Below are 15,171 nucleotides of genomic sequence, written 5' to 3' on the forward strand. Positions count from 1 at the left end.
TCCTATCAAACACGCTCACGCATACCTGGTGGAAGTCCAAGCCCCTCACACACAAAACCTCCTTTACCCCCTCTCTCCAACCTTTCCTAGGCCGACCCCTACCCCACCTTCCTTCCACTACAGACTGATACACTCTTGAAGTCATTCTGTTTCGCTCCATTCTCTCTACATGTCCGAACCACCTCAACAACCCTTCCTCAGCCCTCTGGACAACAGTTTTGATAATCCCGCACCTCCTCCTAACTTCCAAACTACGAATTCTCTGCATTATATTCACACCACACATTGCCCTCAGACATGACATCTCCACTGCCTCCAGCCTTCTCCTCGCTGCAACATTCATCACCCATGCTTCACACCCATATAAGAGCGTTGGTAAAACTATACTCTCATACATTCCCCTCTTTGCCTCCAAGGACAAAGTTCTTTGTCTCCACAGACTCCTAAGTGCACCACTCACTCTTTTCCCCTCATCAATTCTATGATTCACCTCATCTTTCATAGACCCATCCGCTGACACGTCCACTCCCAAATATCTGAATACATTTACCTCCTCCATACTCTCTCCCTCCAATCTGATATTCAATCTTTCATCACCTAATCTTTTTGTTATCCTCATAACCTTACTCTTTCCTGTATTCACCTTTAATTTTCTTCTTTTGCACACCCTACCAAATTCATCCACCAATCTCTGCAACTTCTCTTCAGAATCTCCCAAGAGCACAGTGTCATCAGCAAAGAGCAGCTGTGACAACTCCCACTTTGTGTGTGATTCTTTATCTTTTAACTCCACGCCTCTTGCCAAGACCCTCGCATTTACTTCTCTTACAACCCCATCTATAAGTATATTAAACAACCACGGTGACATCACACATCCCTGTCTAAGGCCTACTTTTACTGGGAAATTATTATTATTATTATTATTATTATCAAGAAGAAGCGCTACGCCACAAGGGCTATACAGCACTGCAGGGTAGGGAAGGAAGCGAGGGTATCGGGCGGCAGGAGGGGGGGAGGGATGATTAGTAGGTTACAGAAAACAGCGGGGCAAGGGATAGTGCGGGGGTAGAGGGTAGCAAGAGATTGAGGTAGAAAGGGCTGAAGGTATCATCAAAGTTTGTGGAGTAAGTCAGTTGTCAAAAAGTCAATGAGAGAGTCCTGAAGAAAGATGAGGTAACCAGTCCCTCAGGCTAGAAGACTGACTACCTCATCTTTTGTATATAGTTCTATTTTCTTCACATTTTGTCCTTTTATTGTATTGATAAAGCCACTGGATGGCAAAACATCTACAAATAAAAATACCCAGATGTTGCACATGTATCTAATTCTCCATATACAGTAGACTTGGTTTTGTGTGATTATGTTAGAGGTCATGATAGAAGTTCCAAAGCATTTTCTCTTTCTCCTATCACAGGTTTTGAATTGGAAACTCATCAGATGGTCGAGAACTTCTAGTCTGAACACAGATCCTATTGTCAGTTTGGGTTTTGTACTCATGCTCATTGATGCACATACTTGTGCTTTTAGTGGATTCTCAACATAAATCTAGTCACAACCTCTGCATGGAATTTTGTAAACACCAGCTTCTTTACCTGTGTTATGGATATTTTTCTGTCTGGCAAGGTCATGGATAGAAGAGGTTATGACAGCTACCTTGTCATCATGTATCAAAATCTTTGACAGAGGCAGTGCTACATGTAGGCAAAAACCATGCATCAGTCTGCTTTCTTTTGTTTTAGGCATTTTCAGGATTTTTTTTTTTTTTTTTTTTTTTTATTTCATTTTCTTTAATTCTTTATCCTTATTCCTTCATTTTTTATATCTGTTTTAATGCAACAATTCATGCTCTCTGACAAATAGAGGTATCTTGCCTTCCTTTACATTATCTTTATCAGCATGGAACAACAAAGCAATGACTGAACGTGATTGTTCGTGACTGGCGGTTGGCCGATTCTACTGGGTAAGGCATGCAAGGTCAAGTATGTCAATCTGGATTCCCTGGTCTCTAACTTCTATAGCTATAACTTCAAGGGACAGCTGTTCTGGCTGCTCTGCTTGTCAAGGGTTTGATTCCAAGAGATGGACACTGTTTTAGTCTAGTTATGAAACGATTTGACTGCTTCATCTATCTGGAATATTAAAAAAAAAAAAAAAAAAAAAAAAAAAAAAGTCATTTATGCAGTCATCTCAATAGCATAGTGTTTAAAAATTTCTGCAACTAAGCACACTGATGGCTGTAACTGAGTTGCCTATTTGCCTTATTAAACTGTAAAAGTGTGTCCTGTGTTGTGTGTGGTTTGTATCAAAGATCCTGACAGGGAGATGCTTGATGCCAATTCTGTACATGTAGTTTAAATTTAATAAGTTTTTTCATAAAACTTAAAGTGTGCTGCTTCTAGTTGCAGAACAGGTACAAGAATTTTATATCTAAGGATACCAATGTATAATAATATCAAGTTAAGCACTAAGGAGTTGTATAGCACTATCAATCTAGTGTTGAGTAAAGGGCATTAGGGCATAGTTTTTGTAAGAAATGTGCAGTGTCCTTATTTCTCTTGGGTAGTGGATCTAGGAGTGGCATTAATAGGGCAATTAGAATCTTATCTACTGGCCATGTGGATGTCTAACAACCAAATAAAACCAGTCTAGTTTTCTGGGTGTTGGTGTCCTGGTCCACATCTTTGTAGTTTCAGTTAGAAGAAATGTGGGAGATTGTTGCCGTGTGTTTTAAGAGATGTCATTATAGCTATGATGAATACTACACTTAATTTGCAGTGCTTTGCTCCTCTAATTTTACCACTACTGCAAGAATGATGTTGGATGCATGTTCTAAATTCTATATTACTACTAATCTCCCAGGCTATTTTACTTCAGAGAGTCTGCAAGTTTCACATGGGATGACTTGGGCATTTTTGAAAACCAGAACTCCTGTGAGAAAAAATCACTGCCATTACTGTACTTTATATTTTTGAGTGAACATGTATTCTTTTGGTCATTATCTGAGAGGAATCAACAAGATCAAAGGGAAAGTATTGAGTGAAAGACAGTGAGCAAGGGGTATTTTAAGGTAAGGTACATAATTCAAAGGCACCTTAGGCATGGATAACCTTTATTTTACAATTATTTTTTCACTTAGTGGGGCTTTGTCAAGTACTGTACTTTATGAAGCTCCACTGTGGGTGAACAACCCTAAAATAAAAATTCTCCCTGCTTTAATGTCGGAATTACTGTACCACTTGGTAGTTTACGCCATTATCTACCTAGCTGTTATCTTAAAACTATTTACTGAACTATCTGAGGTATGCTGGGATTGGAGGCGAGGGTTGCTGACAAGCAAGGAAGACAGGGACTTACTTGACCACACGGTGACAATACTGTACAGTATGTAGTTTATATCAGGTTACAGACCCAACTCTGCTGTATAACACTGGAGAGGGCATTCATAGTGGCTACTACCCCTCTGCATTCAGCTGTATTTCTCAGCATTTATACCATATCTTATTCTTGTATGTACAACAACATTATTATCTGAAAGTATAAAAATATTATTCCAAACATTAATATGTTCAAAAAATAAGTCATGTGAACCATCAAGAGTTTCCAACTCAAGGAAATTGTTAAAATGTCTGCTGTTTTGAAGTTATATTTAGTATTTTAGATCAAAGAACACCAGTTGATGGCTTTTTTTTTTTCCTAGCTACAGAAAAGTAAAAAACTGTGTACTTAATTTTTATAAGTTTAAACTTTTATTTCTACAAGAGAACAAAGTATTATCTTTTGCCTATCATAATGTTTACATTTACTATACAAATACGTATTTGGTAATTAGGCAGTTTTGTTATTGGCATAAATTTTTTTGTTACTAAGACAGCAAAGTAATTATAATTTAATACTGAAATAAGAATACAGTACAGTACTAAAATATAATTATTGTTAATATTGTCTTTGCCTCCTTGTTCCTCTTGGGAACATCACTGTAATGGTCTTGGTTTTCCCAGACATTTTAACCATCATCATGTGTTGAAAACTTCTGAAGCAGCATTCAAAACTGCCTGTAATTTAATTCCTATAGTCAGGAAAATGTTATACCAACTTGTTATACTCTTACACATGACATTTTGTTACATTCAACATTGAATGCTAATGTATTTTTATTAAGGTATATAAAAAAAAAATTGGCCTTAGTCATACAATATCTAATAGTTATTTAAATATTTTGAAGAATAGTAAACTGTATCAAGTTAATACTTACTGATTATACATCATGTAGACTTACATGCCTTGCATTTTAGGGCAACTAGCTTTGTAGTGTAATATTGATCTGCTATGTCTGGTCGTCCCCTCAAGGAAGGTTCCTTGATGTTGGTGAGGGGCTCTTGATTTAGGAAATTGGATCTGTGCTCCAGTTCCCCGAATTAAGCCTGAATGCCTTCCACATCCCCCCCCCCAGGCGCTGTATAATCCTCCGGGTTTAGCGCTTCCCCTTGATTATAATAATAATAATATGTCTGGTCGTAATATATGGAGCCAATGCTTTGCTATCAGATGATAAATATACTTTCAATCTTTCACTAAGCTCAGCTTATTTTCCTGAATTATTATATTACCAGTATCTGTTTTTAATTTTTGGTTTTTATTCATTTTATTCATTATCTTGCAAAATTATTCACTGTTTCAGAATCACATATATTGCTACAGTACAATAAAAATTTCAGTTTCCTGAGATTTTTCTTAACCTTAGAATTATAAAAAAAAAAAAAACTACCTTTTTAATGTTATTGTGATTTAGGATGTTTGGCAGTATAATTGTTAGCTATTATGTCACTTAGATATTTATGTAATATGTAGTTTGTTGGACCAGACCTCAGTGTGCAAGATGAGTGCACTAGCAACTGAGCTATGAGACAGCTAAATAGTAATAATAGTACAAGTCTTGACCTCGGCCCATGTGGTAAAAAAAAAAAAAAAAACTGCCACTGCACCACCAATCACTAAAATGCTTTCAACCAGACCTCTGAATTTCTCACTTGTCATAAAACCTCCCAAAACTGAAGAGATCTAGTTTGGACCATTTATGTGACTGGCAATTCAGCTCTAGCATCTGTCTTACCTCTGAGGGCACCTAGTCAATTACTGTTCACTGCCTTACCCATCATACAGCACATACCAATATAAAAATAAATAATCGTGTTTTAAAGAGCCATTGGCAGTTTTTGTTTTTCTATCCTTAGTAAACATAAATGTTAAAACAATTTTAAATCAACTGCAGTAAACCCTCAACATAACTGACTGATAGGGTAAGGGGGAATGTGTCCACTGAACAAAGACTGCTGCATCAAACTTATGAACTATTTTCTATGGCAGTAACAAATGGACAAAACAGACATCTACTGCTGACAACTGCCCCATGTAGCAGACTTAAATCTGTTGCATCGAGATATTACCATACACAAAGGCTAGAGAAAATTGAGAACAGCGCTTTCAAAATACGTACCTTACCTTTTAGACGAGATTAGTTTCTAACACCAATAGTCTTCACGTACACATGACACTTGATAATACCAGACTCCACCTTCCTTTGTTAAAGTTTGTTTAACATACCGAGTCATACCTTCCTCTTGCTGCTGCTACCAGCATCACCTGCTTTAGAAGATGTTAACAACACTGTGCAGTAATATGTTAATGAAGTGGCAAAAGACTAATTCCAGGAAGGATGACTATGTAAGAGTGTACACACACAATAACAAGTAGAGCCTGCCCAGCCCACCCAAGAACAATGAAAAGAGACAGGTCCTGATGTGGCCACTCGGGGCATTACTGGACAAATCCCAGTTAGTTTAATATGTTTATTATGCACCCCATACCCATCCTGTGGGCGGTAGTCAAAAGATTACAGAGGTACATAATTGGTCCAGGGACTGGGCCCCCAAAGTTTTGATAGCTGAACTAGGTACAAAGGTAATGAGCTCAAGTTACAAAGGTAATGAATTCTGTAAGAATGGTTACTTACGTTTATACATGGCTACAATCATGAACAAATTATAGTGTAATGAGCAATTCACACTTCAACACCCGGTCACAACTGTAATGAGTTATTGGTGCAAATATTGATTGTTGACACACACACACACAACCACAAATAGGTGAGTACACACACACACACACACACACACAGTTTAGTTTAATATCTTTATTATGCACCCCATACCCATGTACAAATCCCAGTGCTGCAGATTTTGTTTACTGGATGGGTAGCCTACTATTAACAGACAAATGCCCTCCATTCAGCATCAAGCCTTCCAAATATTTTGTCCGTTTGATTTGAAATCAGTTATACAGGGGTCTATTTCATCGAAGTTTACTGTACTTCACTTGAGGGAAGTAAGGATGCTGTACAAATGAAGTTGCTAGGACCCCAATGGAAATAAGTCACTGACTTTTTTGGGTTATCCTAAGTTCTCTACACATATGCTGCTATGTATGATGATCTATGTATCTACACATATGCTGCTATGTATGATGATCTATGTATCTACACATATGCTGCTATGTATGATGATCTATGTAACCGTATTTGTGTATGCCTGAATAAACTTGCTTATTCCTAGATACTGGTGAGGGGAAGGGCTTGTAATCCACTGCCCTTAGATTGAACCTAACTGCTTCCCATTCCCAAGATGCACATATGACCCAGACAGGTTTAGCACTTCCCTGAATGTGATGATAATCCCTTACAGATTGCGTTTTTCCCTAAATACCTGTATAATAATAATATATTTTTACTTAAATGAATAATTTCTCAAACTTTAGAATCCAATCCTGAAATGTTCTGTGTAAAGCATTATGTTTGGGTATACTCAACTTTAGGCACTGCTTTTTGTCTGGCATTAAAGCACTTAAATATCCTATGATGCCCACACAAACTGGATTTGGTTTTCACTATTTACCAGCGCTATATGACCCTTACGGGTTTAACACTTGGTCGTGATTATTATAATTTCATTATTTATGGTACAGTTCCTGCAATGCCTTGGTGAGTTCTGCCCTATGAGTTTTTTCCATGTGTTTTTGACCCCACCCTCGTGGGCCATTAGCTCTCGTGCAGTTCTCCTTTTTTCTCTTTTTTTTATCTTGTTCTTTGATTACCTCACTAACACTCCACTCGACTCCCTTATTACCACCTCTGCCACTAGCGCACTATTACATTATAGTAGTAGTATAACTACTACCACCATTACCACTGAAAATTTGTCTGAACTGCCTCCAAGTGAGTCGCCTACCCTGGCAAGCTCTGTTGACACCGAGCTCTGAGTTCGGTACCTCAGCCTCACAAGTGGCTTATAGGACAGATTTTCATAAATGATTGATGTTGCAAGAAACTCGCCTACATGCACGTATAAAGGACTAACTTACTTGGTGTTGCAGCATATATCCTGATCTTCAACCTTCCTAAGCTTAGCCCCTTTGGACTTCCCCTCAGAAACCACGTGCAACCGGGAGCCTTAATTCCTGCAATATTCAATCGTTATTAGTGACCTGCCTGCACCTCAGAAATTCCTATATCCAAGGGGGTGTGTATCCCCTAGTACAACTATGCAGACACGGACACTAGCTTCTAGGTAGACAAGAGACACTGGTACGTACTGGGCATGCACTGCCAGCTGCACACAGACCTACAGATCAACTCACTCACAATTTTCCCCAGACACTGGCCAGAAATCCTACGGAAAAGGGTGGAGGTCTTGTCTTACTGTATGGGCCTGACAGAGGAGGTCATCTACGGTACATCGAGGTGCCTCTACCAGATTTCCCCAGGTCTCAAATGTGAAGACACGTGGGGGGCGCAGTCTGCTGATCACTGCACGTGTTGTCCAGTTGGTGTCTGTCTAAAGAAGAACGAGCTGATCCCTTCCAGACCCGTGCCTTGTCATTCAAACTAGGGCTGCCAGTTCTCCCTAGCTAACTTAACCTAGTGTTTGCTACATTATCGGCCTATTACCAGGGCCGAATTACCGCATAGGCAAACTAGGCATTTGCCTAGGGCCCCGTGCATTTGGGGGCCCTGCGGTCCAAGGGGTTCAGGGGCTCATCCAAGACTGCGCACATGGTGCAAGTGCAAAGGGGTCCCTACCTAAAAAGTTCAAGTGTTTGGAGAGTAAAATTAATTTTTAAAAGTTAATCAAAACAAAAATAAATAATGAAATAAAATAAAATAAAAATAAATAAACCTAACCATAGATGGCAACACTCAACACGCCTTTGTTTACATCAGAACAGCTGTGTTTTCCCACTAATGGGTGAGTATGGGAGATTCCTCTCCAATTTTCTGTAGTAATTACACGTTATCTAGACTTGTACTGTGATAAATTAACTGAAGTGTTGTTGATAGACATTGATGTGTATGGATAAATGTTTGTTTTCGCCTCTAAATGTTAAGGGAGGTACCTGATAGGGTTACTTGACCAGTAAAGACACATGGACCAGTAAAGACGCATTTTTTGGTAAAAATACTATAAAGAAAAACCTAAAAATGCAAACTGACTTCCGTTTGTAGGTTTTAAAAGCACTTTGTCCTGTCTTTAAGTCTTTATCATTTCAATAACAGTTCTCAATTGATTGATGTTCTACATCAATTAATTTACTACATATTTCCCCAGAAACACATAAGCCACATCAGAAAATCGTTGGTTGGGTGAAACTGAAAATTGTCCCTGCATTCTTTAATTCTCATGTCCTTATCTATGGTGGTAGGCCATATATCATGCAAAACATAATGATTAGTTTAGTTATGAAAATGGTAATATAAATACCATTGTGCATTGTTCTTGGACTCAGTATGATTTCTGTTTAAGTAAATTGGAGATCAAGGAGGATGAATTAGTAAAATATTCGTAGCCCAAATCACTAACCTAATCTATGGTAAAAGTTCTGTATATGACTCCTTTCTGGTAACGTTTTGAATTTTTAGATGCGCAGCCAGAGGAAAGGGGGCTACAAGGGCCATATCCCCCCAATTGACAAAAACAAATTAATAATAATTAAAAAATTAATAATAATTGATAATGAAAAATTTGTATTTGCATGATTACAAACAGTGATACATCCTCATTATGGCATCTCGTGAACGTGATGTTGGACGTTCTTATGCGAGTGGGTCACAGAAAAGAAATAAGAAAATTCAAGAAGAACAGAAAAAGAAAGATGTAGGAAGCTGCAGAAAGATCACAGACATGCTCACGAAAACAGTTTCTGATGTTACCAGTACAGTTGAATCTGCAGATACGTCAGATCATACAGGAAGCACCACTCACAGGAGCTGCATTTTAGCCAGTGTATTTCGTGCACAGAAAAAAGGCTTATTGGATTCTCATTTCGAAAATCAAACTGAAAAAGAGCGCACTTATTGGAGAAAAGTTCTAGAAAGAGTTGTTGCTGTTGTAAAATTCTTAGCTCTAAGAGGACTTGCTTTCCGTGGAGAAAATGAGGTTTTTGGTTCGGAAAACAATGGCAATTTCCTAGGGATCATAGAACTGTTAGCACAATTCGATCCATTCTTAGCAAATCATATGTCACGCCTTGGGAATGCAGGAAGAGGCACTGTATCTTACATGTCATCTACTATATGCAATGAATTTATTGAACTGATGACTAAGAATGTCCTCAATAACATCACAGCAGCTGTGAAAACTGCAAAATACTTTGCAATAAGTGTAGATTCAACACCAGATATTTCACATGCAGATCAATTGACATTCATTGTTCGCTTTGTCGACTCCAGTGGTAAGCCTGTAGAGCGCTTTATAAAATTCATTCCTCTTTCAGGCCATGATGGAGAAACAATGATGAATGTAGTACTGGATACTCTGCTTGAACATGATCTCTCTATTATGGATTGCCGTGGCCAGAGCTACGACAATGCAAGTAACATGTCGGGTAAATATAATGGATTGCAAGCCCGTATCAAGCAAATCTGTGGAAAATTGCAATTATCAGTTCCTGATCAGCCGGGCTGTGGCTTGTACGTTGGTTTGCGTGCAGCCAGCAGCAACAGCCTGGTTGATCAGGCGCTGATCCACCAGGAGGCCTGGTCACAGACCGGGCCGCGGGGGCGTTGACCCCCGAAACTCTCTCCAGGTAAACTCCAGGTAACAGTAAATGAACATAGATAATTATTATTTATCAGTTAGACAAGTAGGAATTTGGGACACCTAGGTCGCAAAAATGTCCCCCTTCGATACCTACCACTGTCATATCCACAAGTTGCTCTGGACCTATTAATTAAATGAATTATACATCAGGAATTCTGGTAAATATATAATTTGTGGACTGTATATTAAAAAATGATTATATATAAATTCACATATACATAACAGAAGGAAAATATATCTTAATATCACTCGCCAATTTGACTGGATATTAAGTTGTATCATGCTCAGAAAAACCTCACTAACTAAATTTATGAAAACACTGGCCAGAATTATACACAAATCTAGAGAGCTTATCTGAGGTTCCTGGAGCTGTCTTGTCCAGTCGTCTGATATCTCAAGTTATGCAGGAATGCACATCCAACAATTTCGCTTCCTATTTGAGAGGTGTCAATCCAATTTTAACCTCTAGAGCACGAAAAATTCTTCCCATTACATTAATGTTGTATCCAATTCAAAACCAAGATGGCGAGTCTCGTCTGCACAGACGCAGGCTTTCCGTTTTCTATGACAAATATTATTAAATACAGTATGGCCATCTATTTACATATAAATACTGAATTTCTGGAAAATATATACAGTATTTTCCACAAAATCAACCCACTTGCTGAATATGTGCCCTGCTCAGCACATTCTCTTAATCTTGTTGGGTCATGTGCTGTGGAATGTTGTGTCGCTGCAGTTTCATTTTTTGGACTTTTACAAGCACTCTTCAATTTTTTATCTGCTTCAACGCATCGGTGGAGTATACTCAAGTCAACCATTCATGGAGATGTCATCAAATCATTATCAACAACAAGGTGGTCAGCGCAGCATGATGCAACACATGCTTTGAAAGACAGCTTTGCTGAAATACGTTCTGCTTTGATCCAAATAGGAGAGGATGAAGACCAGACAGCAACTACAAGAAGTGAAGCAGCCAGCTTAGCATCAAAATTGGAAGATTTTGAATTGGCCTTACTCGGTGTGCTTTGGGACTGTATACTGGAACGGTTAAATGCCACGAACAAGACACTTCAGAAAACTGAAATTGAAATGGTTACTTGTGCTAACCTCTATGCAGGCTTAGTGGAATTTGTAAGCTCGCTTCGCAATGAAGCTTTTGAAATGTTTGAAGAGAAAGCTAAACTGCTGGTGAAAGACTACAGTTACCGGGCTGATCATCAGGGGTCAAGGAAGAGGAAACGCAATTTTGAAGAGCCAGACAATGAAATTGTGTTGCTACCAAAGCAGAAATGTAAGACAGCTACATACTTCGTCATTCTGGTTTCACTGATTACAGAATTGGTGAAAAGAAAAGAAATCTACCAGAATCTCAATGACAAGTTTGGATTTCTGTTCAAAATTACTACTATGCCAGATGCAGAATTGAGAGAAGCTGCATTAAAGTTGCAACAACACCTTTCAGCAGATGTTCAGGACACATTTGTTGAAGAAATAGTTCATTTTTCTGGGTATATGAATCAGATTAAAGCTCCACCTGAAAAATGTGCGCCCTCTGTTGGTAAATGGTTTTGGTTGTCTTGATGTACTTTCCCTATTAAATTTAATCTAAATAGCCAGAATGTATTTAATTAGACCTTAAACAGGCTCACACCGACCCCCCCCACCCCCAAACTGGAAGGGGCTGCTTCGCTTACCCGTAACTCAAAGGGGCCCCGCCAATCTGAATAGCCTAGGGCCCGGAGACTTCTTAATCTGGCCCTGCCTATTACTACCTATGTTAAGGTCTTAGGTCTACATTATTATTATCTACAGTTTCCTTAATAATCCTAATATTAGTGTACTAACAGTAAAACTACCTACTTCTTCCCTGAAGGGTAAATCTATAAATTAAAAGGCCCGGTGGCCCAGTGGCCTGGTGGCTAAAGCTCCCGCTTCACACACGGAGGGCCCGGGTTCGATTCCCGGCGGGTGGAAACATTCGACACGTTTCCTTACACCTGTTGTCCTGTTCACCTAGCAGCAAATAGGTACCTGGGTGTTAGTCGACTGGTGTGGGTCGCATCCTGGGGGACAAGATTAAGGACCCCAATGGAAATAAGTTAGACAGTCCTCGATGACGCACTGACTTTCTTGGGTTATCCTGGGTGGCTAATCCTCCGGGGTTAAAAATCCGAACGAAATCTTATCTCTTATCTTACCTCTCATCCACATTCGACAATCCGGGAGAGAATGTTTGTGTTTGGGGTTGGGTGTAAGGGCCACCCAGCTCAGCCGTTCCATAACGGCCATGCTGGGACCCCTTTGTACGCCGTATCTGTCCTGTGGAACTTTAGGGACCAAATAAATTTCCACAACCACCAACTCTACTATTTCTACTTCCTCTCGCTCTCCTGGCCCCGCCCACCCTCATACTGCCTGCCTTCCCTTCACGCTTCAATGTATACCTAGAGAGGGTTTCAGGGGTCAACGCCCCCACGGCCCAGTCTGTGACCAGGCCTCTTGTGGCTAGTTGGACTGAAACGCCTTTACGAGTTTCTCTAACGTGCGGGTTATATGTGTACTGGATCATTATAATAATTGTATGCAATACCAGCAAGTACCTAAGACATCTGTGCATCACTTACTGTAGGTGTCGTTATCGCAACAGATACCCAAGTTGAAGATTGACACACTTATGCAACATATGGGAATCTTTGTTTAGGAAACGTTTCGCCACACAGTGACTTCATCAGTCTGATGAAGCCACTGTGTGGTGAAACATTTCCTAAATAAAGATTCCCATATGTTGCACAAGTGTCTCAATCTTCAACTTGTTGGTTTTCAAAACCATTCATCACAGATACCCAAGTGTTGTGCATGTCTTGTAGACATCAAAATCAAAATTTTATTTCTTTGCTAAGGTTACAATGTGTGTTTACATTTCATATGATTGACACAAAAAAAGCCACTGTGATGCAGAGGTATTTCGGCCAGATGGTCAATGGCCGTTGACTAGCCACTAATAGCTCTGGTCCACCATCCTTTCAGCTGGCTGAGATGACTTGCAACGACCGTGGTTTCGTATTACATGTGGCGTACAGAGCGCATGCCCAGTAACAACAAACTTGAGTTGGAATGTCACACACACAATGTGCTTAGCGCATTCCACACACAATTCCTTCTGATCGATCTTGTCTTCCATACCCCATGCGCTGAACGACCATCATGAGTTTACCACGTCCCCATCAATGTAATAATCTAATTCCTTGGATCAAAAGTCATTCACCAGCATGAAGGAGAGAGAGAGAGAGAGAGAGAGAGAGAGAGAGAGAGAGAGAGAGAGAGAGAGAGAGAGAGAGAGAGAGAGAGAGAGAGAGAGAGAAACACCAATTACGAGAAGAGTGGACCAAACAGTGATGAGGCTAATAAAATAGTGAGGATGGGCACACACTCTCCTCCCTCCTGTCAATAACAACTAAGGCAAGACTCAGTAAATCAAGTCAGGATTGTCACTACTGACTCAACCTCATTGTCACTACAGTCTAAAGGACTGTAAAAGATGTGTAGCATTTCTTTTTTGTGCTTCTCTTGTTGGTATATTATTTTCCTCTCGAGGCAGACTTTCCGACACCGGCAAGGGCCTCTTGATTCAAGGGACTAGACCTGACTTCTTGAATCAAACCTGATTACCTCAATCCTTCCCAAATGCGTCAGCGATGAAAAGATGTTTACCAAGAATTCAACTCTGGTTTGATCAGTAACAGATTAACGATTCTGCCATCGATTTAGAATCTCAAGAGACAATTTTTTTTTTTTTTTGTAAATGGTAAATCTCTGCGAGACTGATAGTTCCTGATCAATGGAGTATGAAGAATGACCAGGAACCCAGCAAAATATGTCTTTATTCTTGCTGGAGAGGTGACAGCCAGCAATGCAAAGAATGATGTGAAGCGAGAAGCCAAAACTTTGAAAGCTTGTAACGTACAGAGTCAAACTACAATAAAGGAAGAAGTGGTGAAAGCAGCAGCGTGGATAAGAGCTGCAAGAAGTGCATATAACTGTTCTGAAAATACTAGCCACAGGCGGTAAGCGTTCCTGTGTCATATTATCTGGAACAACTGCTGTCTATTCCTACACTATCAGATAATTTAGTCGCCTGTAGCATGCGAGTGCAATTAAAAAAAATGCTCAGCGGAGAGGGCAGGGTAGCAACTGGATGTGAAAATTAAGAGGCCATAGAGAAGGACAACGATTGGAAGTGTCAGTTTTACTAACGTCACTGATTATTCTATAGCTCGCAAGGGTCATGAAGCTTTTAAATGCGAACAAGATAGCGTTAACAATAAGCATCTCGAAACAGACAACATAGGTTTTCGAATGGGTACGTAGACAAACGCAATTCATGACGGACATCAGGCTGAGAAAGAACAGCTGTTGAAGCAGATAAATAAGCCTGATTCTCTTTAATTAGTTCACACTGAACCAAGGTTGTAGGGAGGAGAAAATCTCTCCTATCGATTCCCAGGTAAAATATGACAAAATTTTAAGCAAATTCAGTCTGCTGGGACATGGAGATTTCAGGGTTGTCGCATGTAATTTCCATAACATCACGCCTACCTCATACTGTTCTCGAGTTGGCCAAGTATTTGAATGTAGTGTTGCTGTTTATCTTCACAGATATAGGACATTGATTGTGAAACCACCTTACACCACTGCACGATCCTTCAAGCTGAGCTGGTGGCGATTCAGCAGGCATTGTCACATGCCCTACGACATCGACTCCGACCTGTCATACATGTTGATTCCACCTTTGCAATCAATGCCCTCTCCCATCTTCAACCACAGGACAATGTTCACCTCATCACATCGATCCTGAGCATAATGACAGCCTTAAATCTCCACTCTCTGGAGAGGCGTAGAATGAGGGGAGATATCATTGAAGTGTATAAGTGGATGACGGGCATAAACAAGGGAGATATTAATAAAGTACTGAGGGTGTCGAACCAGGTAAGAACCAGGAATAATGGATTTAAGTTGGATA

General features: G+C 39.7%; 1 long non-coding RNA gene across 1 annotated transcript in view; it reads right to left on the reverse strand.

Moving 5' to 3' along the window:
• Positions 1-1,751: 1,751 nt before the first annotated feature.
• The window catches only part of LOC128693509 (uncharacterized), a 64,303-nt gene continuing 50,883 nt past the window's right edge, over positions 1,752-15,171 (reverse strand). The window contains exons 2-3 of the long non-coding RNA XR_008407730.2: positions 3,355-3,528; positions 1,752-2,129 (exon numbers count right to left, since the gene is read on the reverse strand). This is a non-coding gene — a long non-coding RNA (uncharacterized lncRNA). The remainder of the gene's footprint in view (positions 2,130-3,354; positions 3,529-15,171) is intronic.

Source organism: Cherax quadricarinatus, unplaced genomic scaffold (genome assembly GCF_038502225.1).
Source record: "Cherax quadricarinatus isolate ZL_2023a unplaced genomic scaffold, ASM3850222v1 Contig5, whole genome shotgun sequence".
NCBI lineage: Eukaryota > Metazoa > Arthropoda > Malacostraca > Decapoda > Parastacidae > Cherax > Cherax quadricarinatus.